Raw genomic sequence first — 25,269 nt, 5'->3', positions numbered from 1 at the left:
CATTCAGTTCATCATTCCTCTAGGTATCAGCCTCATCCTTGGGCAGGTGCTCTGTAAGAGCTACTTGGTGGTAACATAGCAACTCCAGACTCACTTGGTGTTTGTAAGTCTAAGGTAGAAGAGGACTCTTTGTATGTCACCAAGAGACTCCGCTCAGTGTAGTTTGAGTCCTATGCTTGCTCCTTGTACCAATCCTCACAAACACCAGAAGACTGGCTACTCTAGAACCTGTCCCAGACCTTGAAGCTAGGAAAGAGAAAGGTCCTTTGATAGTCTTCAGACACATATGGGGGACACAGACACAGAGTGTTTATAACATGTGAGAAGGTGATGTCAGAATGCTTCACATGTAAGCAGCACTGGTGTTCACTGGCCACAAGATGCCAATCTGCTAGGAGAAGTATTACATTGTTTATTTATCTCAAACACTATAGGCTATTTAACCCATTCTTTGCTAATCTTTTTTTTGGGGGTAATATGAAAGCTTTCATGTAATTGACATACATTTTATTGATGTGAATTTTCAAATTTATTATTTTATGAATATTCTCATTGAATTTTCTTGTATAAACCATGACAGTTCCATAATAGAGTTCCTAGTGAGAGACGTTATTAAAACATAGCCCTCTCTGATAACTTAGATCTGCTGATGGTAGTTAGTTACTGGGAATTTAAAAAAAAAAACAATTTAATGGAATTTCTTTCCATGCCTTGTTGAAGACTAAAGAAGGACTTATGCAGGCAGTTATAAGTCTCCAGTAAGCCACCTTTCCCTGTTTAGAGTATTTCCAGTCTTCAGATCATGACCCTGATCAGCTTTTAGAAACTGCAGCACATACATGAAGGAAAGAATTACACTCACGCATTTTAAGTAGCAAGTCTATGTATCTTTATCATTTAGAATAACATCAGCGATACTGAAAGGCATGTCATGTGTACAGATCAAATGAACATTTAAATGTAACACAGTAGAAATCTCTACCTATCAAAGACAAATAATAAAATGTAAGTTCACATGGGCTCTAGAAAGCATGGACTGTCTCTCTCCTCTATCCCAGAAAGATGCTAAAAGGAAAGAAGGCCAAGGAAAAGAAGGTGGCCTCGGCCCCGCCGTCATGAAGACACAGGGGGCTGAAAAGATGATCAATCCTTTGTTTGAGAAAAGGTCCAAGAATTTCGGCATTGGGCAGGAAATCCAGCCCAGAAGAAATCCCATGCACTTCGACAGGTGGCCCCGCTACATTAGGCTGCAGGGGCAAAGGGCCATCCTTGACAAGCGGCTCAAAGTACCTCCATTAACCAGTTCACCCAGGTTCACCCAGGCCCTGGACCTGCAAACAGCTACCCCGCTGCTTAAGCTGGCCCACAAGTACAGGCCAGAGACAAAGCAGGAGAGGAAGCAGAGGCTACTGGCCCGCGCTGAGAAGAAAGCTGCTGGGAAAGGAAGACATCCCAACTAAGGAAGCACCTGTCCTTCTAGCAGGGGTCAGTACAGTCACCACCTTGGCGGAGAACAAGAAGGCTCAGCTGGCGCTGACTGCCCATGATGTTGACCCCATTGAGCTGGTGGTTTTCCTACTCGCATCATTGTCGCCTTCACACAGGTTAACTTGGAAGACAAGGGTGCTCTGGCCAAGCTGGTGGAGGCTATCGGGACCAATTACAAGGACAGATATGACGAGATGTGCCGTCACTGGGAAGGCAACGTCCTGGCTCGCATTGCCAAGCTGGAAAAGGCAAAAGCCAAAGAACTCAGCACTGAACTGGGTTAAATGTACACTGCTAAGTTTTCTGTACTTAAATATAATTACAAAAAAACCATGGAGGATGGAGGGAGAAGTACATTCATTATTAAAACAGGGCCTGATTGACTGCTATCATTAGATCTTCTTGGACCACGTCCAGAGCACGTACTCTGTCTGTGTGTGTTCGTGTGCCCGTGTGTGTGTGTGTGTGTGTGTGTGTGTACGTGTGTATAACCAGAATTCCTGTATTGTGGTTAACTTTAGCAAGCCATATCTTGTTCCTTTAATCTTTGCCATAAAATCAGGAGCATTATGTGAGAGAATGACTTGTTTCAAGGAAATACACACTGACATATTTAATGGCAGAGGTCTACGTACTCTCTGATGGTTTAGAACAAGAACAATCCTCTAATTAATGAATGCTCCTTAATTTAACTACTCCTATGTAATATTATATGTGAACACAGATGGGAAAGCTGGATAGTAAGCTCAGGTGATTATGTTTTCTTCACGTGCCTTTATTATTTGTCTAGAAATGCTACACCTTCTAAAATTTATTCCACTTCCTAAGATAGTAGGAAGGAAAGATGAAACAGTAGTCCAGTTGGAAGTGGTCTACAGGGAGCGAAGAGACTATTTCAGGACAAGACTTCACAACATTTCAGCCCTATTAGATTAGAAAGAAAATGCACAAAGCTTCCACATAGGTTAATGTGATAGGTAATAGAACAGGCCACGTTATTGAAAATACGAGGCAGAACAGAACAATGTCATGAGAACTATAAGAAAATGTCTTCCAACGAGAGTTTTATGATCAATCACTCAATTGCAAGGGAAGACTGAAGATAGTTTCAGATGGGAAAGACTGAGAAACATCATCTCCTTTGAAACTTCTCTTAGAAATCCACAGAAATGGATACCTCAAGAAAGACAAAGTCCTCTGCCCAAGACACAGGGATTCCACACAGAGACCACCAAGAAAGTGCCACTAGGCATCAAGTCTAGGGGGCCACAGTGACCAACTAAAGCAGGAGACCAGAACCTTCATGATGGAAGCAGAGCGAGGAAGTACCATGGGTCAATCATTTTGTGAGGCTGAGCCACTCACAAAGTGACAATCAATGGTGCATGTAAAAAGATTGTTAGAACCTGGGGTGCCAATGAACCAAAGAATTTTAACACAAGTATCATTTAAAAGTTTAATAACTGAAAGAAATGTCTAAACTTAAAAAGTTGATTATTTATGGGAAAAATACCTAGAGAATGATAAATGGGATTGCCAGATTTTTGTTACTATTTGATTATGTCATCAGGTATATTTTCATTAAAAATTAAAACCAAGGTAAATTAATATCAAAATTAATATTTTCATTAAAAATTAAAACCAAGGTAAAGTTGAAGCTATTCATATAATATAAACTACTTAAAGAAATTGATAATAAAAAACTACAGGTGGGATATAGGAAAGCTTCACAATTTTATGGTAAATCATAAACTATTACAGTTGTTTTAAAAAAGTCAGAAACAACAAAATGAAAGCCTAAGATATGCACAGCACATAGTACATTAAATATAACAATTAATTTAATGACATCAACATCAGTGTATTATGTTGTTAATAAATATTGCCTGTCACATGTTTTGAATTATTCAGCATTTCCAATGTTAATATTTTTCACAGAAACATATGCTTTAAAATAATATCTATGATTAATTAATTGGCAGACATTTTCCCATCGATAGATTAAGATAGCCTTGAATTATGACTATTCATTTTCCCCTGTTTACTCTCATTCCATTGTCATATGCCCCATCAGTTCCGGCAGACGGGTTGGGGAGGCCATGACCACGAGCTTGAGACGGGCTCAGCCATATCTGCAAGGCTCCTCATGGAGCTTGGTTACTTTCCTTTTCCTCATCAGTTTGACTAAGTGGCAGTCCAGTTTCCAAGGAAACCAGCGCTTGTCCAATGGCACAGTAAAGGTTTCTGATGTGGAGACTCTAACTTTGTTCTTGGGGTTCAGGGAGTACAGTGCCTCTTGTTGCTGTCAGTGCAGGCACAAAATGAAAAGTCCAGGATTTGGGCATTGACGAAAAAACCACGCTGAATACAGTGCCCTCCAGTTCACTGCCCTTCAGACAGTTTTGCTTATTTCCTTATTACTTTCTGCACTTCTGAATCCCCTTTTAAGTTTTTTAAGTAGTAGACATTTCGGGAAACAGCTCACATACCCTGTTTTCCCTTCCTAGATCCAGCAAATGAAAATGACAGCCCACAGTAGCAAAATATCTAAGCTTTAAGAACAGTATTGTAAACGCTGTAATTGGCATAATAACCTATAATTTTCTTTTCTTTTTTGGCATCACCCATATTAAGTCTTGTACTTCCAGTTTCTCTCAATCACGTAATTATCAGATATTCTTGTGGGTTTTAGAAGGTCATTTTAAAATATATTTTTCAATTAAATGACCAGGGTGCTTCCACCGAGTGTAATCTGTTGGGCTTGGATGGGACATAGGCTAGTTCAGTAGTAGGGCACTACAGGCTTTTCCTGCTTTCCCCAACATTTCCTTGTTGATGTTACACAAGTTTCTGGCTAAAGTGAGGAATTTTAGGGTTAGTGCAAAGTAAGTTCTTACTGTACATGCAGACTGAGCTTCTACTTCTGGGTGCAAACTAGATTGGCCATCTTTGGTTTTGTTAATTTTCACCATGTCAGTAATAGCTAAATAAACATGGTGGTTTTTTTTTTTTTCTTTTCCTTGATTTTTGAACTAGCTTGTTAAAGTTAAAGACAAAATGTCTAATGACCCCATCCCTAACATCATTTATATGTTGAGGCTTTCACCTCCAGTGCAATAGTACTGGGGCCTTTACAGAATAACTTAGTTTAGAAGCAGTTATGAAGGCAAACTTTCTAAAGGGGGTTTAGTTCCTTTAAGAAGAAAAAAAACCCAGTACCTCTCCATGCTACCCATAGCTGCACACTGAGGAATGGTCATGTGAGCAGAAAGTAGAAGATGGCTGTCACCTAGCCAAGGAGAGGGCCCACAGCCAAGAAGCAAATTTACTGGTTTCTTGATTCTGGACTTTGTAGACTCTAGGACTATGACAATGTCTGTTGATTAATCAACCCAGAGTATGGTATTTTGTTATAGAAGTCTGGGCTTCTTAAGACACAGGACATCTTCACCGTTTCCAATGTAATATATTAAATAAAATATAAATACAGTAGAAACAAACTCCATATAAATGACATAGGGCTGCTATTACTATTGAAGTGAATAAATTGTAAAAAAAATAATAAATTGATCAAAATGTTATCCCCTAAGCCACTGTTGTAAGTCTCTCTTCAAAGGCATGGACTGAGGAGTCAAGAAAGGGAAATGTGATGTCCTAAGGAAAGCAGGGCAGTATAGCCAAGTTGGTGGGGAAGGGGGAAGATAGACTCCAGGGAAAAGAAAAATGTTATATATGCACAGTGCTTACCTAAGCTGGCAAAATCTGAGCATGACCAAATTAGAGGATCAATAAAGAATTTAGGGAAAGCTTCAAAATAGCCGAAATTTACAATTTATTCACTTTGTATCCCAGTTGTAGAACCCTCTTTCATCTCCTCTCAGTCCCACTCTCTCTCCCTCTTTCTCCACTATCCCTGTCCACTAGTCCACAGATAGGGGAAGTCCTACTCCCCTACTGTCTGACCCTAGCCTATCAGGTCCCATCAGGACTGTCTGGATCCTCTTTCTCTGTGGGAGGCTGGGTTGTCCCACCAGAGAGAAGTGATCAAGAGGCAGGCAACCAAGTACATGTCAGAGACTGTCTCTTCTCTCCTTACTAGGGACCCACATGGAGACTGAGCTGTCTATGGGCTACATCTGAGCTGGGATCTAGGTCCTCTCTATGCATCAGTCTTTGTAGTCAACCCTTGGCCCATTTTTTTTTTTTGGCTTTGTAGGTCTCCTTGTGTGGCTTCTGTCCCCTCCAGTCCTTCTATATCTCCCTTCTTCCATAAGACTCCCTGCACTCTGTCCAAAGTTTGGCTGTGAGTCTCTGTATCTGCTTTGATCCCCTGTGGGGTGGAGTCTTTTAAGAGGACATCTGTGGTAGGCTCCCATCCTGTTCCTTCTCTTCTATCACTTATGGTGTAGATTCTGCTTTCCCTTCTGAATGAGAATTAAGCCTCTTCCCTATGGTCCTCCTTGTTGTTTAGCTTCTTTAATTGGGTAGATTTTATTATGTTTATCCTATACTATATGGCTAATATCCACACATAAATGAGTAAATACCATGCATGTCTTTCTGCTTCTGGGTTACCTCATTCAGGATGATCTTTCCTAGTTCCGTCCATTTGCCTGCTAATTTCATGATTTCCTTGTTTTTAGTAGCTGAGTAGTATTCCATTGTGTAAATGTTTTTTGTTGTTGTTGTTGTTCTGTTGGCCTTCTTTTGGAGCTCTTGTCCCTTCCAGATCTTTCTATTTCCCCCTTATGTTAATCCTACCAATCCATGAGCATGGGAGATCTTTTTATCTTCCTGTATCTTCTTCAATTTCTTTCTTCAGAGACTTGAAGTTTTTTTCATACAAGCCTTTCACTTGCTTGGTTAGAGTCACCCCAAGGTACTTTATGTTATTTGTTGCTATTGTGAAGGTTGTGGTTTCCCTAATTTCTTTTTCCACCTTTTTGTCTTTTGTAGACGGGAGGGCTGCTGATTTTTTTTTTTTTTTTTTTTGAGTTAATTTTGTTTCCAGCCACTTTGCTGAAGGTGTTTATCAGCTGTAGGAATTTTCTGGTCAAAGTTTTGGCATCACTCATGTATACTATCGTATTATATGCGAATAGTGATACTTTGACTTCTTCCTTTCCAATTTGTATTCCCTTTATTTCCTTTAGTTGTCTTATTGCTCTAACTAGGACTTCTAGTACTATGTTGAAGAGATATAGAAAGAGCCTTGCTTTGTTTTTTATTTCAGTGGGATTGATTTAAGTTTCTCTGTGTTTAGTTTGATGTTGGCTATAAGCTTGCTGTATATTGTTTTTACTATGTTTAGGTATGTGCCTTGCATCCCCGATCTCTCCAAAACTTTGGCAAATTTTCTTTCAGCATCTAAGGAGATGATCATGTGGTTGTTTTTTTGTTTTTGTTTTTTCCTTTCAGTGTGTTTAAATGGTGGATTACACTGATGGATTTCCATACACTGAACCACCCCTGCATGCTTGGGATGAAGGTCACTTGGCCATGGTGGATGAAACCTTTCATGTGTTCTTGGATTTGGTTTGAGATGATTTTATTATTTTTTTCCTCAATGTTCACCAGGGAAATTGGTCTGAAATTTTCTTTCTTTGTTGGGTCTTTGTATAGTTTAGGTATCAAGGTGACTGTGGCCTCACAGAATGAGTTTGGTAATGTTCCTTCTGTTTTTATTTTGTGGAATGGTTTGAAGAGTATTGGAATTAGCTCTTCTTTGAAGGTCTGGTAGAATTCTTCGCTGAAACTGTCTGGTCCTGGGCTTTTTCTGGATGGGAGAATTTTGATGACAGCTTCTATTTCATTAGGATATATAGGACTATTTAATTTATTTACCTGATCTTGATTCAACTTTGGTAAATAGAATATATCAAGAAAATTGTCCATTTCATTTAGATTTTCAAATTTTGTTGCATATAGGCTTTTGAAGTAGGGCCTAATGATTCTTTGTATTTCCTCAGTGTCTTTCATTATATTCCCCTTATCATTTCCAATTTTGTTGATTTGGGTAGTGTCTCTCTGCCTTTTAGTTAGTTTGGCTAAGGGTTTGTTTATCTTGTTGATTTTCTCAAAGAACTAGCTTGTGGTTTCGTTGATTCTTAGAATTGTTCTCTTTGTTTTTAATTTATTGATTTCAGCTCTGAGTTTGATTATTTCCAGCCATCTACTCCTTTTGGGTGTGTCTGCTTCCTTCCTTCCTTCCTTCCTTCCTTCCTTTCTTTCTTTCTTTCTTTCTTTCTTTCTTTCTTTCTTTCTTTCTTTCTTTCTTTCTTTCTTTCTTTCTCTCTCTGCTTTCAGGTGTGTCATTAAGCTGTTTGCATGAGATGTCTCGATTTCTTTATGAAGGCACTTAGTGCTATGAACTTTCCTCTTAGCACTGCTTTCATTGTGTCCCATAAGTTTGGGTAAGTTGTGCCTTCACTTTCATTGAATTCTAGGAAGTCTAATTTCGACCTTTATTTCTTCCCTGACCCAGAAGTCATTGAGTAGAGAGTTATTCAGTTTCTATGCATGTGTAGCCTTTTTGCTATTTCTTTTATAGTTGGACCATGGTGGTCTGATATGATACAAGGGATTATTTCAGTTGTCTTGTATCTGTAGAGGCTTGTAATGTGCTCAACTAAATGGGCAGTTTTGGAAAAGGTTTCATGCTGTGCTGAGAAGAAGGTGTAGTCTTTTGTGTTTGGGTGAAAAGTTCTGTAGACATCTATTAGGTCCATTTGATTTAAGACCTCTGTTAGTGTCATTATTTCTCTACTAGCTTCTGTCTCAGTGATCTGTCCTTTGGTGAGAATGGGGTGTTGAAGTCTGCCACTATTAATGTGTGGGGATTGATGTGTGATTTAGGCTTTAATAATGTTTCTTTTACAAATGCAGGAACCCTTGTATTTGGGGCATAGATGTCCAGGATTGTGATGTTCTCCTGGTGGATTTTTCCTTTGATGAGAATTAAGTGACCTTTCCCATCTCTTTTGACTAATTTTGGTTGAAAGTCTCTTTTATTAAATATTAGGATGGCTATTCCAGCTTGCTTCTTGGGTCCATTTGCTTGGAAAACCTTTTTCCATTCCTTTATTCTAAGACAGTCTCTATTTTTGTTGCAGACATGTGTTTCTTGAATGCAGCAGAATGCTGGGTCCTATTTCCACAATAATTCTGTTAGTTTGTGTCTTTTTATTGGACAGTTGAATCCATTGATGTTGATAGATATTAGTGATCAATGATTGTTTGTTCCTGTTATTGTGGAGTTGGTGGTAATAGTGTGTTTGTGTGCTTGTTTTTTTATTTCTTATTTTTCTTTCTTTTGTTGTTGTTGTGAAGGCATCTTCATCCTGTGTTTTTTTGGGTGTAGTTGACCTTGTTGGGTTGAAGTTTTCTTTCTATTATCTTTTGGAGGGCTGGTTTGGTGCATACATATTGTTTAAATTTAGTTTTGTAATGAACTATCTTGTTTTCTCCATCTACGGTGATTGAAATTTTTTCTGGGTTTATTAGTCTGGGTTGGCATCTGTGGTCTCTTAGTGACTGCATGATATCCTTCCAGGCCCTTCTGGCTTTCTCAATCACTGTTAAGAAGTCTGGCATGATTCTGATAGGTCTGCTTTTATATGTTACTTGGCCTTTTTCCCTTACTGCTTTTAAATTTTTTTCTTTGTTCTGTAGTTTTAGTGTTTTGATTATTATGTGATGAGAGGAATTTCTTTTCTGGTTTAGTCTATTTGATGTTCTGTAAGCTTCTTTTATGTTAGCTTCTTTTATGTTTAAGGGTATCTCTTTCTTAAAGTTGAGGAAATTTTCTTCTGTGATTTTATTGAAAATATTATCTAGACCTTGGATCCTGGAATCTTCTTTTCTGTCTATTCCTATTATTCTTAGGTTTTTTTTTTTTCAGGGTATTCTTGATTTCTTGAATATTTTGTGTTCGGAACTTTTCTGTTTTTCTTTTTTTTCAGTGCAAATATTTTTTTTTTTGTTAAATGCTCATAAGTCACTAAGATGAGAAATATTCTAACCATTATTTTAAGAAACAAAAGAACAGAACATTTGATTCACTAAAGGCTCTAATAAAAGTATTAAGTTTGAAAGCTAGATCTCATGGATCTTTAGGTCCACTCTCTCTCTCTCTGCTAATGTAGTCTATATCAATGGTACCATTTATTATTTGTATCACATGCCAAACAGAACAAAAGATGTTCAAATATAGTGTCTTGCAGTTATCTCTGGTTGGTTAATAAAGAAGCTGCACATCCTGTAGCAGGGCAGAAGAGAGCTAGGAGGAGCTTCTGTTCTCAGTGTCAGGGTCTCAGGTAGGGACCACAAGAGAAGGAGAAGAAGGAAGGATATGGTGACTAAGAACTAACTTGATGGAGCAGAAATAGTTCAGACAGGAACTTTTCTGTTTTCTTTTAGAGATGTATCAATTTATACAATTGTATCTCAGTGCCCAAGATTCTCTCTTCCATCTCTTGTATGCTGTTGGTGATGCTTACCTCTGTGGTTCCAGATACCTTCTCTGTGTTCTGTATCTCCAGTGTTTTCTAGGTTTGTGTTTTCTTTATTGATTCTAATTCCATTTTCATGTCTTGAATGTTTTTATTCATTTTCTTCACCTGTTTGATTGTGGATTCTTATCTGTCCATGATGGCTTCTATTTGTTTGCTTGTTTCCTTTTTTTACGTGCCTCTAATAACTGCATAATCATGGATTTAACCATTAATCATTAATCATTTTCCTGTGTTTCAGCTACATTAGAATATTCATTGGTTTTGGGGGATTCTGGTGAAGCCAAGATGTCCTGGTTTTTGTTGGTTGTGTTCTTACACCAGCCTCTCACCCTCTGGTTGTTTGTAGCCTTGACTGTTTGCTCCTGGAGCCTGTACTGTAGACTGGGTCTACCTGTCTCGAATCTGGAGTCATCTCTGCAGGATTCACTGTCTCTGCTGTCTCACTGTGTGTGACCCAGGTAGGCCAGGCAGCTGGGGCACAGGTGAAAAGATCTCTTAGCCTAGAGCTGTCCCGGGGCTTCACTGGCCTCCTCAGGAAGGAATACAATGGGACTTGGATCCTGTACCTATCTCAGCTCTGCTGGGTTTACTTTTGATCAATTTTTTAAAAAGTACTTAATGTTTTGAATTTATAATATAATTACATCATTTCCCCCTTGCCTTGCCTCCTCCCATCTTTCTCAAAACCCCTACCCTTCCACTTTCTTTCAAATTCATACCTTTTTTTTTTTAAATCATGTTTTCAAATTAGGAAAGCTAGAGAATTACATTTTCCTAATCGTACTGACTGGGTTTGAGGTTAACATGTGACTCATTTCAGGCCAATAAGTGATAGACCAAAGTTTTTTTTCCTGACATCATTGGAAAACAGATTAAAACCCAAACAGAGGAAAATGATTCCAGAGATTGAGTAAGAGAAAGAAAATTTGGGTGATACTGATTAACTGCCTGATCCTAGCTTTCAGGGAACTTTTGGTCATGTAAGCTAATAAGAAGAGAAGGAGTCTCAGGAAGAGGGAAGAAGAGGGAGCAATGGGGAGGGAGAGGGGAAGGGAGGAGAAAAAGTATAAAACATACTATCTCATTTTATTTCCAAGATATACTTGAAGGGACACTGTTAGCTCTCAATATAATAACCATTCTTCTTGGGGTACTATCAAACAATCATTATTCTCAGAAGAAGGGTAACTTTTTAACAGGTTGATATTAAGTGTCTCTTTGCTAGGCTCAGAACCTTTATTATTTCCTAATTTGAAAATAAATTTAGTAGGTTGTAAGGTAATTTCAAATATTACTGAGTTTGTTATAGTATCTGGATAGTTTCTGAAATTCAAAATAAATCTGATAATCTTTCTTTAGAGAAAAAGGCAGAAAAACAGAGGAAAGAAAGATAGGCATGCAGACATACACACACAGTCCCCCACACACACAGTCCCACACACAGACATACACACACTTGTGTGTAGGAAGAGAAGTGCTTATTTCCCAGGTCAGCCCATTAGTTACTGGTATTTTTAGAAACTAAGCAATATTTTACATTATGCATTGAAACACATTCTTACAATGTTTGCAAGTTTACTTTTTATACCTTTCTTTATCCTAAATAAATAATAATGTCTTGAGACTAGCAGTTCCTTTTCAGGGCTTCCTGTTTTTTAAGCTACTCAACTTCTTGTGTGTCTTAACTTTATTTAGGGCTCAGTTACCTCATATGTAAAAGGCATTGGGTAAAGTTTGGTCCAGCTCCTTCCAGTCCTATGAATTCATAGAGTTACATTTTTTTTCATTCCATTCCACTAATGATTAGACAGTGATAACACAATTCTTAAGTAAAAAAATGCATTCATAGAGTGCTCAATTTTTAGAAAAATGATACCCAATGTTTGCTACTTCTATGACTCACAGCTCTAATTTTAGAATATTTCAAGTTATATGCAGTGGTTAGCAGCTACCACGAGCTCCTCTCTGAATCTAGGTTCTTGTATGTCTTCCTTGTAATCGGGGTGTATTTCATCAAACTCTGCCTTTGTCTGGCTAATGCATAGGAGCGGCAGTTGTGTCATTTTCAGTCTAATTCTTAAGAGGCTTTGCACGCTTACTCTGCCACCGTGTGTTACTGATTCTGTGAGCTCAGCAGAAGGGTATAGGACACATCTTCAGATATGGCTGAGAACTGGAGCTTGTTGAGGCACTGAAAACTGAAGTGGAACCTCTTCTCTGAGCCCAGCTTGATCCGCTGACCTGTGCTTTGGATATAAACAATTACTAAGTCTGGTGTGGCCTAATAGAACATTTTGTGACAACTAACTGACACAATAGGCATTTACAAATATAATTACAGAAAGGTAGATAGTGATATACTTTGCTGTGTGTCCTGCTCCCCTATCTCCAGGGTCCATCTGGTGTGCCACGAGCATAACTGATTTCTTTACTGGTTTGATATGTATCTTTCCACAGTTTCTTTATAGCAATGAAAATCAACATGCATATATAATGACATATAGGTATACACAGACATGTAGTATTTATGAAGATTATAGTCTTCACTGTTTTCTGCAAGTTACTTTATTTACAATATCTTGGGTATGTTTACATAGAAAGGTGGTTTGAATAGGTGTGACCCCACTGACTCATGTGTTTGAATGTTTGGCCCATAGGGAGTGGCACTAGTAGGAGTTGTGGTCTTGTTTGAATAGATGTGGTCTAGTTAGAAGAAGTCGGTGAGGGAAAGTCCAGCCAGTGAAAAAATTCAATATCCTCCTTGATTCCTGCAGATCAAGATGTAGAACTCTCAGTTCCTTCTCCAGCACCATGTCTGCCTACATGCCACCATACTCCTTGACACAGTGGGAATGAACTAAATCTCTGAAACTGAAGCTCGCCCCAACTGATGTTAAAAGGTCATCCTGAGTGAGGAATCCCTGAATCAGAAAGACACACATGGTATATTCTTCCTTCTAAGTGGATACTAGACATAATATAGGATAATCATACTAAAATCTTTATACCTAAGAAAGATAATCAAGAAGGAGGGCCCTGGGTAAGATGCCCAGTCTTCGTTCAGAAAGACAAATGAGACGGACATCGGAAGAGGGAGAAAACAGGGAACAGGACAGGAGCCTATCACAGAGGGCCTCTGAAAGACTCTACCCAGCAGGGTTATCAACACATATGCTGAGACTCATAGCCAAACTGTGGGCAGAGTGCAGGGAATCTTATGAAAGAAGGGGAGATAGAAAGACCTGGAAGGGACAGAAGCTCCACAAGGAGAGCAACAGAACCAAAAAATCTGGGCACAGGGGTCTTTTCTGAGACCGAAACTCCAAACAAGGACCATGCATGGAGATAATTTAGAACCCCCGCACAGAAGTACCCCATGACAGCTCAGCATCCAAGAGGGTTCCCCAATAATAGGAACAGGGACCATCTCTGACATGAACTCATGGGCTGGCTCTTTGATCACCTCCACCTGAGTGGGGAACAACAGCCTTACCAGTTCACAGAGGAAGACAATGCAGCCAGTCCTGATGAGGCATGATGGACTAGGATCAGATGGAAGGGGAGGAGGACCTCCCCTATCATTGGACTGGGGGAGGGGCATAGGAGAAGAAGAGGGTGGGAGGGTGGGATTGGGAGGTAATGGGGGAATGGGTTATAGCTGGGATACAAAGTGAATAAATTGTAACTAATAAAAATAAAATAAAAATTTTTAAAATTAACAAAAAGATTTCCCATGATCATGATCACAGAATAAAACCCTAAGATAAATATGTATCACTATATAGAAAACATTCTTAGTTTTTAGCAGCCGTGTGATATTACATTAGAAAGCATTATGAAAGAATCCACTCACCATTGATAGATATGTAATTTATTTTCCAGTTTTACTAGAATTAAATTATGTATAGAGAGATATGTAAAAATATTTGCAGGAAAATTTTCTTAAGAAATAACACATCAAATTTTGATAGTTACTACCAAATTGTCCTTCATAAGAAATTAAGGGCGTTTTAAAAATATACTCCTTTTTAAAATTTATTTATTCACTTTGCATCCTGATTGCACTCCCCCCACACTCCCAGTTGCCCTGTCACACACCTCTTCCCCCATTCTCCCCTCACCTTTTTCTCAGTGAAGAAGGAGGGTCCCCCATGGGTACCAACCCACCCTGGCACAGTAAGTCACTGCAGAACTAGGTGCATCCTTTGCCACTGAGGCCAAACAAGACAGCCCAGTTAGGGGAATGGGATCTAAAGGGAGGCATCAGAGTCAGAGACAATCCCCTCCTCTAGTTGTTGGGGTATCCACATGAAGACCAAGCTGTGCATCTGCTACATATATTCAGGGGGCCTAGGACCCCATTTGGTTGGTGGTTCAGTCTCTGGGAACACCCATGGGCCCAGGTTAGTTGACTCTGTAGGTCTTCTTGTGGAGTCCTTGACTTCTCTGGGTCCTTCAATCATTCTCTGAACTCTTCCAATCTTCCCTGAGCTCTGGCTAATTTTTGGCTGTGGGTCTCTGCATCTGTTTCTGTCAGCTGCTGGGTAAAGCCTCTCAGAGAAGTTATGCTAGGCTCCTGTCTACAAGCATAGTGAATAACAGTAATAGTGTCAGGGATTGGGTCTCTCTCATGGGATGGGTCTCAAGTAAGGCCTGTGTTTGGCTGACCATTTCCTCAATCTTTGCTGCATGTTTGTCCCTACACAAACGTTCAACATCCTTAGCCATAAGGGAAATGCAAATCAAAACAACCCTGAGATTCCATCTGGATGGCTATGATAAAAACAAAACAAAACAAAAAACAACCCTCAAGCAACAGCACATACTGTTGTGGTTGTAGAGGAACAGGAACACTTCTCCATTGGTGTACAATCACTTTGGAAATCAATCTGGCACTTTCTCAGAAAATTGGGAATTATTCTACCTCAAGATCTAGCATATAACATTTCTGGGCATATGCCGAAAAAATGCTCCACCATACCACAAGGATACTTGCTCAGCTTTTTTCAAAGCAGATTTATTCATAATAGCCAGAAACTGGAAGCAACCTAGATGTCCCTCAACCAAAGAATGAATGAATTAAACGTGGTACAATTAACAATCGAATACTACTGGGCTATTGAAAATTTCAGGAAAATAGATGGAACTAGAAAATATCCTGAGTAAGGTAACCCAAACCCAAAGAAGACATGCATGGTATGTACTCACTTATATGTGGATATTACCCATAATGTACAGGATAACCATGGGTCTATGGACCCAAAGAAGCTAAGTTACAAGGAGGGCTCTAGGGAGGATGCTTGAATCCCCTTCAGAAGGGATAATAAAATAGGCATTGGAGGTGAATGGAAGGAGGGAACTTTGTAGGGAAGGGGATGTGTGGAGGAACAGGGTGAGGATTAGGTGTAGGGAGAGGGAATTATGGGGAGGGGGGCCTGGTAAGAGAATGGAAATCAGAGGTGGGGGGCATCTCTTTGATTTGCCAGAGACCTGACATGGGGGAGGCCCCAGGAAGTATATGGGGATCACCCTAGCAGAGACTCCTAGCACTGAAGGATACAGAGCCTGAAGTGGCCCGTAGCTGAGCAGGACTTCCAGTGGGGGGATAAGAACACTCACCCAACCACAAAACCTTAGAAACAAGGGATTTTTAATTTAGAAGAGGTGTCATGACTATCTAACAGAGTTTTCTTTTTACTTAAAGGGGGAGAGTAAAGATTACACCCAGAAAACCATCCAGCAGTCTTTCCATGCCATCATGTGCATGTCGAATGGCTTTCTAAATCACCATATTGACCTCCGCAGGGTAGGGCTGCTCTCAGCTTCGGTGAGAGCTCCTTCTGCGGTGGTCATTGGTGACTTCAGATCCTCATAACCACTCAAAACGCAGAGAATAAATGACTGTTGGATGCTCCCTTGTGACACACACATCACTTCCTCCAAGGGCCAGGAAACATGCAGAAGAAGATGAGAAGATTATAAAAGTGGAAGGAGGGTGTAGGGAAAGATGCAGAGTGCTGACTTCTATGCATTGCATGATTATTGAACTCTTGAATTCACAGGAGCATGATTACCTGCACATGATCATCATGGTTGGTTCCAGAAAAACTCTGTCATGGAGGATTTGTATATAGATAAAAGTTGGTGGGAGAGATACTTTCTTGGTGGTATAATCACTGATAAGGTGTCCATATTCTTGCAAATCAACTTAGTCAAGCTCTTGTAAACAATCCTAGTAAAAGTCATTAGTTTGCACAAGGGAAAGTGCATTATGTGCTCACACACACAAATGTACCACATAAAAATACATGCATACCACACACAAATACCACACACACACACACACACACATACGAGAGAGAGAGAGAGAGAGAGAGAGAGAGCGAGAGAAAGAGAAAGAGAGAGTAGAAGGGGAATGAGCTAATTAAGAAAAAGGGGGATAACAGGAGTAGAAGGGACCAAGGCAAAAATGCAAGGTATAAGATATATATATATATATGAATATGGTCAAAATATATTTATCTACAAACATGAAAATGCCACAAACCCATTACATGTAATTAACATATGTTAATAAAAACATTAAAAATCTATATTTAATGTTTGAATTTTTATAAAATGTGTTTTAAAAATGTATGTGTTTTAATTTTTAAGTGGATAACTCATCTGTGAAGCAATTAATACATCATCTTGACTCTGGAGAGATGGCAGCAGTTAAGATCTCTTACTGTTTCTCCAGAGGACCTGAGTTTGTTTCTTAGCACTTATCTGGGTGGCACACGATTGCCTGGAATTCCAGCTCTATGGGATTCGATACCCTCTTTTAGCCTCCATGGACACATGTTTACATGTTTTACACACACACACACACACACACATACACACACACACATGTTTACATGTTTTACACACACACACGTTTTTAAAAATGTAATGTTTTAGTTTTCATGAACAGGTTGGGAATGTGATTCCCAGGTAGAATGCTAGCGTATGAAGCCCTGGGTTCACTCTCTAAGCACTAAAAGGTATCTCATCACTATCAGTTATAGGCACTGATATGCTGGTCTCATAGAAACTCAGAGAAAGGGATTGATTTTCCACTATTGCTCAGGTAGTAAGAGTGATCATAAAGTAAGTAATATTTGTTGAAAATTTACTGTGGTTCATCTTAATTTTTACAACAATTTTAACAGTTGTTGGTAGCTTCTGTTAATGTCTAATTTTAAAAACATATAAGGATTTACAGAAATTTAAAGACTTTTTCCAGCTGTTCAGCTAGGGAAGAACAGTGTCAGACACAGTTCTCAGGCTTGATGTTTTGGTCACTTTGAAATGTGTTTGGGTAGATGCTAGTATTCAGAGCAACGCTGTGAGGTATTTTGTAGACGTGATTCAAGTCCATCTTCTGCTGGCTTTCGTAAGGCAGGTTATCTTAGATTATCTTCAGGGGCCTGACTCAATCAGTTGAAAGGCCGTTAAGACAGAGCTCACATCCTGGAGGAAGAAATCCTCTCTAGGCAGTCAGGTTTCCGCTGCCTCAGGCTGCCAGCCTGCTCTCTGCGCTGGCTTTCAGATTTGCCTCATCAGCCCCACATTTCTGTAAGCCAAGTTCATACACAAGTCTTCTAACACTGACGTCCTTGTTATTGTTTTTGTTTTTGAGAGTATCTTAGGCTAGGCTGGAACTTGCAATCCTTGCCCCAGCCCTTGTTGGGACTCTAGATATGCACTGCCACACCCAGCACGCAGTGTCTTAGTCAGACATCTCCCACTGGTTCCTGATCTGGGCTTGTGCACTAACCCATACATTTGTCTAAGTTCAAAGTTAAAGCAATAATTAGAAAGCATATAGCAGATTAGCTGTGTATATAAAGTATATAGCAAATTAGGAAAGTGAACCCCAGTCCAGTGCTCTGTGCACAGGAGTTACTCATTGTACTTAACAGACCATGTCTTGTCCTGTTACGTGTTACATTGTTATATTTTGTGCACTTCAACATAAGCACTGTGAAGAGAAACACCAGATTTTTCTTGTCTCACTTTCCCTGTACTGTGCCATATACACTGAACACAGCCCTATTGTCAAAGTCACTGTCACTTTCATTTTGCATTTTTGCCAAGTGTAGGGCATTCATCTTTTTTTTTTTCATAATTTTCTTTCATCTTTCTTTTTAGGGTTCTAAGAGTTTAGAACTTAATGTTGCCATTCTCTCCCTCATGTACGGTTGGAGACTGTATTAGACAATTTAAACAGGAAGTTTAGACAGTGACAGAAAGAGGTAGCCATCGCCAAGCATCCTCTGGGGCTGAGCTTAGCGGTCTCAGTCGAGGCTACAGTCCTTCTTCTAAGGGTGGAGCTTTGGCAAATATTAGCAAGTCATGTTCCCCGGATTTGAATTTTCTAATGAGTACAGTTGTGTTCAGAGAGATATGATCTACAACAGATAAATTCTAATTCCAAGGTGAAAATGTTATGTAAGAGCAGATTTGCGGCATCAGTTAAATGATAGACAACACTTTTTGGGCTTTCATCATCTTTATTTATATTTTACTTCTACTTTTTTAAAATTTTTTCCAAGACAGAATTTTTCTGTATAGCCTGGGCTGTCCTGAACTTACTTTGTAGACCAGGCTGGCCTCGAACTCACACAGAGATCCTCTTGCCTCTGCCTCCGAGTGCTGGGATTACAGATGTGTGCCACTGTGCATTGTATTTTTATTCCTAAGTAAAATACATTTTTTTAAAATTGTCTAATCTTATGACGGATGCTGGTGGCACACATCTTTAATTCCAGCACTTGGGAGACAGAGACAGGTGGATGTCTGAATTAGAGGCCATCCTTTCCAGCAGGACAGCCAGGGCTACACAGAGAAACCCTGTCTTGAAAAACCAAGAAGAAAAAGAAAAAAAAATTCTAATCTTACCTCCATTAGTGTAAAAATAAATCCTGTGCTAAAAAGAGGGCCCCTAAACAAACAAACAAACAAACAAACAAAAAGAAAATATGGCTAGAGACCATACTGTCAATGATTTGTACATTTAAACGTGAAATTGCTAAAGTTTTCATTAGCAGGTTCTGCTGACCAGGATGAAGAAGAAAGAATTTTAAACCATGGCATTATCACACCAATCCTTAGGAGATGTAAGTGCACTCCGTATTAATTGGTGAGGTGCTCTTTCTTAGCCTTACACTTTTGATGAAGGAGCTAGCACGTTGACCTACTCTAGACCAAATTGCTCAGCTAAGCGGCTTCCTTTTCAAGTTTGAACGACTTATTTTTTTTTTTCAACTCCAATTTATGTTGATTTCTAAAAGGAAAAAAAAAGAGGACCTCTCTAGACTTCCTTATAACATAGCAAGCTCATTTTTAATTGTTAAAATTCCAGGTAATACTTTTGTTTACTCTGCTCTCAAATTTCAAGTTCTCAGAGATGTGGCTAATACCAAATACAAATAGCAATTGGTAAAGCATATGGACTTATACCCAAGAGTTAACAAACCATTGTTTTGGAGTCAGAAAAAAAAAAAAAGACTCATTTTATTATTATTCTAGTAAAGACTAAGAAAAGTAAATACTAAACATTTGCTTCCTCATATTAGCAGTTATCAGCCATAACCCAAGTGGAGTTTAAGATTTTTAGAAATAGTTGTGGATTAAGAAATTAATTTTATTTGTTTAAATAGATCAAAACCCTATGAGCTGATAAATCGTGGAGATTAAAAATGTATACTAGGGAACCTTTTTATAAAATCAAAACAGGAAAGCATATGGACCTTGTTCTGCACTATCTCAGAACTACTGTGAAAGCTGAAGCAGCTTTTGAAGTTTTCTTTGGATTATTCGATGCCTGAACTGACTTGATTCGCTGCCTGCCTCACCTGCTGGAGAACTGGGTCCCTGTGCGCTCAGCCTCTTTGCTAACCCTCTTCCCCTCTATGGAACTGTAAGGAAATGTACCCCTAAGTCAGAGTTGTTCAGAGGGTTTAGTTTATGATCCAGAACATGACAGTAAATCTGAAACGGATGATGTTTTACATGTTTAATTTTTCTGGATGTTAGCCACCAAGAAAAGCATGGTGACATCCAAACCAATAATGTCCAGTCAAAAGGACTGGACAAAAGGACAAACTATATTGTTTCAAGTCCTGGTACAAATTGCAAAGAGGCTTTTTATTTTATTTTATTTTTTGTTTGTTTTTGAAGTTCATCATCTTTAGTTTTTCCTTAGTTCTATTAAAAATATTTCACCTTTTGAAATTCTAACAAAGAGATATCATTTCCCCCTTCCCATTCCATCCTCCAAAACCTCCCATTAGCTTTCTCTCAAATTCATGGCCTTTTTAAAATTAATTGTTTTTATATGCATACGTGCATACATATTCCTCAATACATAAACACAACCTGCTCAGTATGTAGAATGTTAATTATATTATGTTTTCAGGACCTCTGAGGCTTAAGTGGGCACATCCATGGTAGCAGGAATGCCAGTCATTACTACGATGGAGATTCCAAGTTCATAGAATGCTTCATTAAGACAGTACAATACAATAGCCAAATTCTCCTCTCTTCCCTTTCCCTTCCCTCCTCCCTCCTCCCTTCTCCTCTTCTCTCTCCTCTTTCCTCTCTCCTCTTCTCTCCCTTCTCTCTTCCTTTTTCTTTTCCTTTCTTTCTTTTTGAGTCAAGAATTCACTAGGTTGTTTATACTAATGTAGAAATCACTAAAGTTTATATACATTACACACACACACACACACACACACACACACTTAAATTAAAGAAAAAAAAACAGGCCATGAATTTGAAAGGCAGCAAGCTGGGAGGACACATGGGAGGATTTGGAGGAAAGAAGAGAAAGGGGGAAATGATGTCATTATATTTCAATCTAACAAATTAAACAATTATTGAAATATGTAAAGCCATGTGCAAGTTGATTTGAAATAGAACGGACTCAAATTAGTAATCCTCCTGCCTCAGCCTCCCAAGTGCTATGATTCCAGATGTGTGCTGCAGTATTTGGTTCCAAGATTATTTTCTTAAAGTTGGTCCTGTAATGCAAAAGACCATTTTGTAAGGATCAAGAGCTTTTCCAAGTGTGGCCCACTCAGTCCTTCTCAGTACATAGACTGCGGAGGCCCCTGAAGTCCTAATTATGAACTCTGTTATGAGATAGCCCAAGTTTAAAGCTGTGTGACTTGTCCTTGGGTCTATTCTCACTGCCCTGGATTAGCCATCACCATGTTTAGACATGTGGCAGGTTTGCTTCACTGGAAGTAATTCATGGCCGAACGACTTTAGGGAGCAGAGGACTCAGGGTACAAAGCACCAAATTCTCTTCCCTTTGCATGGTAACTAGCTTCATTTCAGACAAGCATGCCGTCTTCTACATCCCTAACTCAAAACTACAGTGAACAAAGTCCCAGCTGTGTCATGAGGGACAGGTGACACAAATGACAAATAAGTATGTGTTGTTTGGAGCCACTAAGGCTCTTAATTATTATGCTCTCACGTGTCTTCACTAACGCATTGACCTTAGACAAACACTTCTGTTAGTTTTCTTTCCATAATCTAATAATAATAGTATCTAGTGAGAACTGGCGTGAGCACTGAAGAAGTTTATCCAGTTAAAGCACTTAGCTCATGACCAATCCTTAATTAGAGTTGCTTACTATCATCATTATCTTCATTTTTTAGAATCATGCAGAAAATATATGTATTTTTAAATCACGTTTGCCCCTTTACACACAGTCCTTTAAAAATCATTTCCTGACATGTATTCTAAAAATGTGTCACATGTATATATGTGTGTGCATGTGTGTGTGTGTGTGTGTATTTATGTAGTTTTTTTTAGAATTTAGAATCATCATTTGGGAGGTATAATAATTGATGTATAATAATACGATCTAGTCAAATAAACTGACCTGTGAGGCTGACAAAGTCTGTACTGAGGCGTTTTGTATTGTTTCTAAGTACTTTCATGGAATCTTTTCGTAGTATTATTTTTGCTGTTTTTCAGTATAGTTTAGTCAAAACAATTGACTAACACAAAACAATTGTGTTTCAAGTAGATTTAATTCTTTTGTAAATTTTGGAAAATATTAACCAGTTTTGTTAGAATTATGGATAATTTAAAGTAAGTTAAGTGAAGTAAGTGGCTACTTGGCAAATAGAAACTTTTATAATTTTTGTAGTAGTCTACCGATAGCTTTTAAAAATATTATTATTATTATATTTGTGTGTATGTGAGTGAGAAAGAGGGAGAGAGGGAGAGAAAAACTGTGTTTAACATGTGAGTTCACATTGTGCCGTGAAGAGTAAAGGTCAGACAACTGAGAGTTGCTTCTCTCCTCCCATCTTGTTGATGTAGGATTTTCTAGTGGTTCCTGTATAACATTATTCTTTTTAAAAGAAATAATCCCTTCGACTTTACTAGGTAATGGCAATAATGTCAGTTTTTTCAGAATGGTTATACTGATAGACATATACACACTGGATGCGTGTAAAAGATGCAAATGTCTGAAGGAACCTACTTATGTAGGTGTGTGTCTTACTATTACTGGGAGGTATTTTCTTTAGAGGTTTATTTAATATGTCTAGGTGTATGTTTATTACTAGGTATTTTAGACTTCTTTAAAATAGAAAGATGCCACAAAAGCTGACACAAACCAAGAGATGAGGACGGCATTGTTCATAGCAGATCCCTTAAAGTAAAGAGAATTCTTCAAAAGCTTCAAAGGATACAACATTGTGATATACAACTAAGTGGATTATTGTTAGCATTGCAAAAAGCCCACCCTGAATACATCACCCAAATATAACATTATGTAAAAATTAGTACACAACTACATGTAGTTCAAAAATATAGAAAAGTAAGTGTTGGTTTAGAGGGAGGTGGAGGGAGTGAAAGAAAGAGCTCAAGCAACAAGGAATAAGCAAAATGATAACGTGTTTTTAATGTCAACTGTACCCTGTTCTATTTAATTGCATTAATTTGAGTTGTTCAGTATTAGTGTTCAGCATCATTTGCTTGTCTCCCCTGTAAACAAATGAACAGAGTTGCTCATGGAGAAAGAGATTCTCTGTTCTTTACTACCCAACAGCCCCAATCAAACTCAAGTTTAGGTCTCAAATATTTGATCACCATGTCTGCAACTTTAGAAAAGGAAGAATCAAAGTAGAAAAGTGAGATGAGGACTGAGCAGATTTTCCCAGTGCATGTTAGAACATTTGCGTTATTAAGCAATCACCTCATTCAGGGCTATGACTCATGAACCCCAGTTCTCTACTATCAATTTTGTTTGTTTTTGTTTTCTGAGACAGCGTGTTATCATGTGAGTCTGGATGTCCTGGAACTCCATATATGTAGCCCAGGGTACCCTCAAATTCAGAGAAGATCTGCCTTTTGATTTCTGGGTTAAAGGACTGTGCTCTACTGTGCGTGTTAGTGTGTTCCATGACCCAAGCATGTACTAGGTGCCTTTTCAATTGCTGTAGCAAACTGCCTAATAACAACTTAGGAAGCGGAAAGGTTTTGTTTGTTTGTGTTGCGAGCATGGTTTCAGAAGGCTCAGTGTGTGGTTGTTCGGCCCCCTGTGTTTGAGCAGAGAACGTCATGGTTGGGCAAGCATGCGGTAGAGCAGCTTTTTACCTCATGGAGGACAAAAAGCCAACACTAGAAAACCAGGAACCAGGAAGAACTTCCAAAGGCATGTTCTCAGTGACCTATGTCCTCTGGCTCAGCCTTTTTCCAACTACTAACACAGTGTTCCCAAAAGTGACCAAATGTTTAAAACACAAGCTTATGACATTATGTCCCTAAAAGCTCATAGACTTTTTTTTTTTAACATAAATTACATTTAGCCCATCTCAAAGAATTGTCAAAGTCATATGACTACTACAATTGTTGAAAAGTTTAAGGTCAAAATTCCTGTAGGACTCAAGACAAACTCTTAGATGTAAACACCCCATTTTTGAAAAGTCTGAGTTGTATATTTGCATATACATATATAAAATAGTTCAGAGTAAACACTCCCATTCTAAAAGTGAGGCTGTAGGGAACATTTTATTCTCAAACCACAATAGGGCACTGAAGAGGTAGCATAGTTTCTAATTCATTTTATCTAATCAGTGTATACAATTATTATATATGTTTGAGTATATAATTCCCCACAAGAAATAAAAGGAAATAGTTCTGTACATGTGTGATCTTTTTTGTCTTATTGGCAGACATTTCTTTCTCCACTGTGACTGCCATTGAACTTGCCCTAAAAGAGCAAAGCTGAGATTCAGAGGTAAGATAATAGGGAGTCCTAGTTTCACTTAGTCAATTTAGGATACATGGATGCTTTACCTTTAGTGACAGAGTGACGGAGATCATTGGAATGGAATCAATAAAGCAGTCAAATTGAAGGACAAATCCAACACACCAATTTTTATCAGGCACCCCCACCCCAGAATGGCTGCATGGTTTCCAATCTTCTCCAGGGACCTTGGGCTGCCTGACTCCTAATTAGTCCATTTTTAAAAAAACTAATAACTAGCAAAGAGGATGGACATCAGAAGAAGAAGAAAACTGGAAACAAGTTAGGAACCTGCCAAAGAGGGCCTATGAAAGGCTCTGCCCTGCAGACTATCAAAGCAGATGCTGAGACTTATGGCCAACTGTTGGGCAGAGTGCATGGAATCTTATGAAAGAAGTAGGAAATAGTAAGATCTGGAGAGGACAGGAATGCCATAAGGAGAGCAACAGAACCAGAAAATTTGAACACAGGGGTCTTTCCAGAGACTCATACTCCAACCAAGTACCATGCATGGAGATAACCTAGAACCCCTGCACAGATGTAGCCCATGGCAGTTCAGTGTCCAAGTGGGTTCCATAGTAATGGGAAGAGAGACTGCCTTTGACATGAGCTGATAGGCCTGCTCTTTGATCACCTCCCCCTGAGTGGGGAGCAGCCTTACCAGGCCACAGAGGATGACAGTGCAGCCACTCCTGATGAGATCTGATAGACTAAGATCAGAAGGAAGGAGAGGGGGACCTCGCCTATCAGTGGACTTGGGGAGAGGCATGAGTGAAGAAGGGGAGGGATAAGTGGGATTAGGAGGGGAGGAGGCAGGGGTTTATGGGGGGATACAAAGTGAATAAAGCGCAATTAATAAAAGTTAAAAAAACTAATAACCATAAAATTCCTGTGCAAGAAGATTTTGTATTTTAATTTCCACAGGAAGAATAAATACTATTAGACATTTACAATATAATTTTAATTAA

The 25,269-nt window shown here is 38.9% G+C and overlaps 1 long non-coding RNA gene and 1 pseudogene across 2 annotated transcripts in view; both read left to right on the top strand.

The window, feature by feature from the left end:
• The first annotated feature begins 1,062 nt into the window (after positions 1 to 1,062).
• On the top strand, positions 1,063 to 1,772 carry LOC110553609 (large ribosomal subunit protein eL8-like; annotated as a pseudogene).
• An 11,028-nt stretch (positions 1,773 to 12,800) lies between these two features.
• The window catches only part of LOC132653951 (uncharacterized), a 33,875-nt gene continuing 21,406 nt past the window's right edge, over positions 12,801 to 25,269 (top strand). For both annotated transcript variants that reach the window (XR_009591763.1, XR_009591762.1), the window contains exon 1: positions 12,801 to 12,944. This is a non-coding gene — a long non-coding RNA (uncharacterized LOC132653951). The remainder of the gene's footprint in view (positions 12,945 to 25,269) is intronic.

This window comes from Meriones unguiculatus, chromosome 5 (assembly GCF_030254825.1).
Source record: "Meriones unguiculatus strain TT.TT164.6M chromosome 5, Bangor_MerUng_6.1, whole genome shotgun sequence".
In the NCBI taxonomy this organism is placed as follows: domain Eukaryota; kingdom Metazoa; phylum Chordata; class Mammalia; order Rodentia; family Muridae; genus Meriones; species Meriones unguiculatus.
Note: the sequence above shows the minus strand (reverse complement) of the source record. Positions and strands in the feature narration are given on the sequence as shown.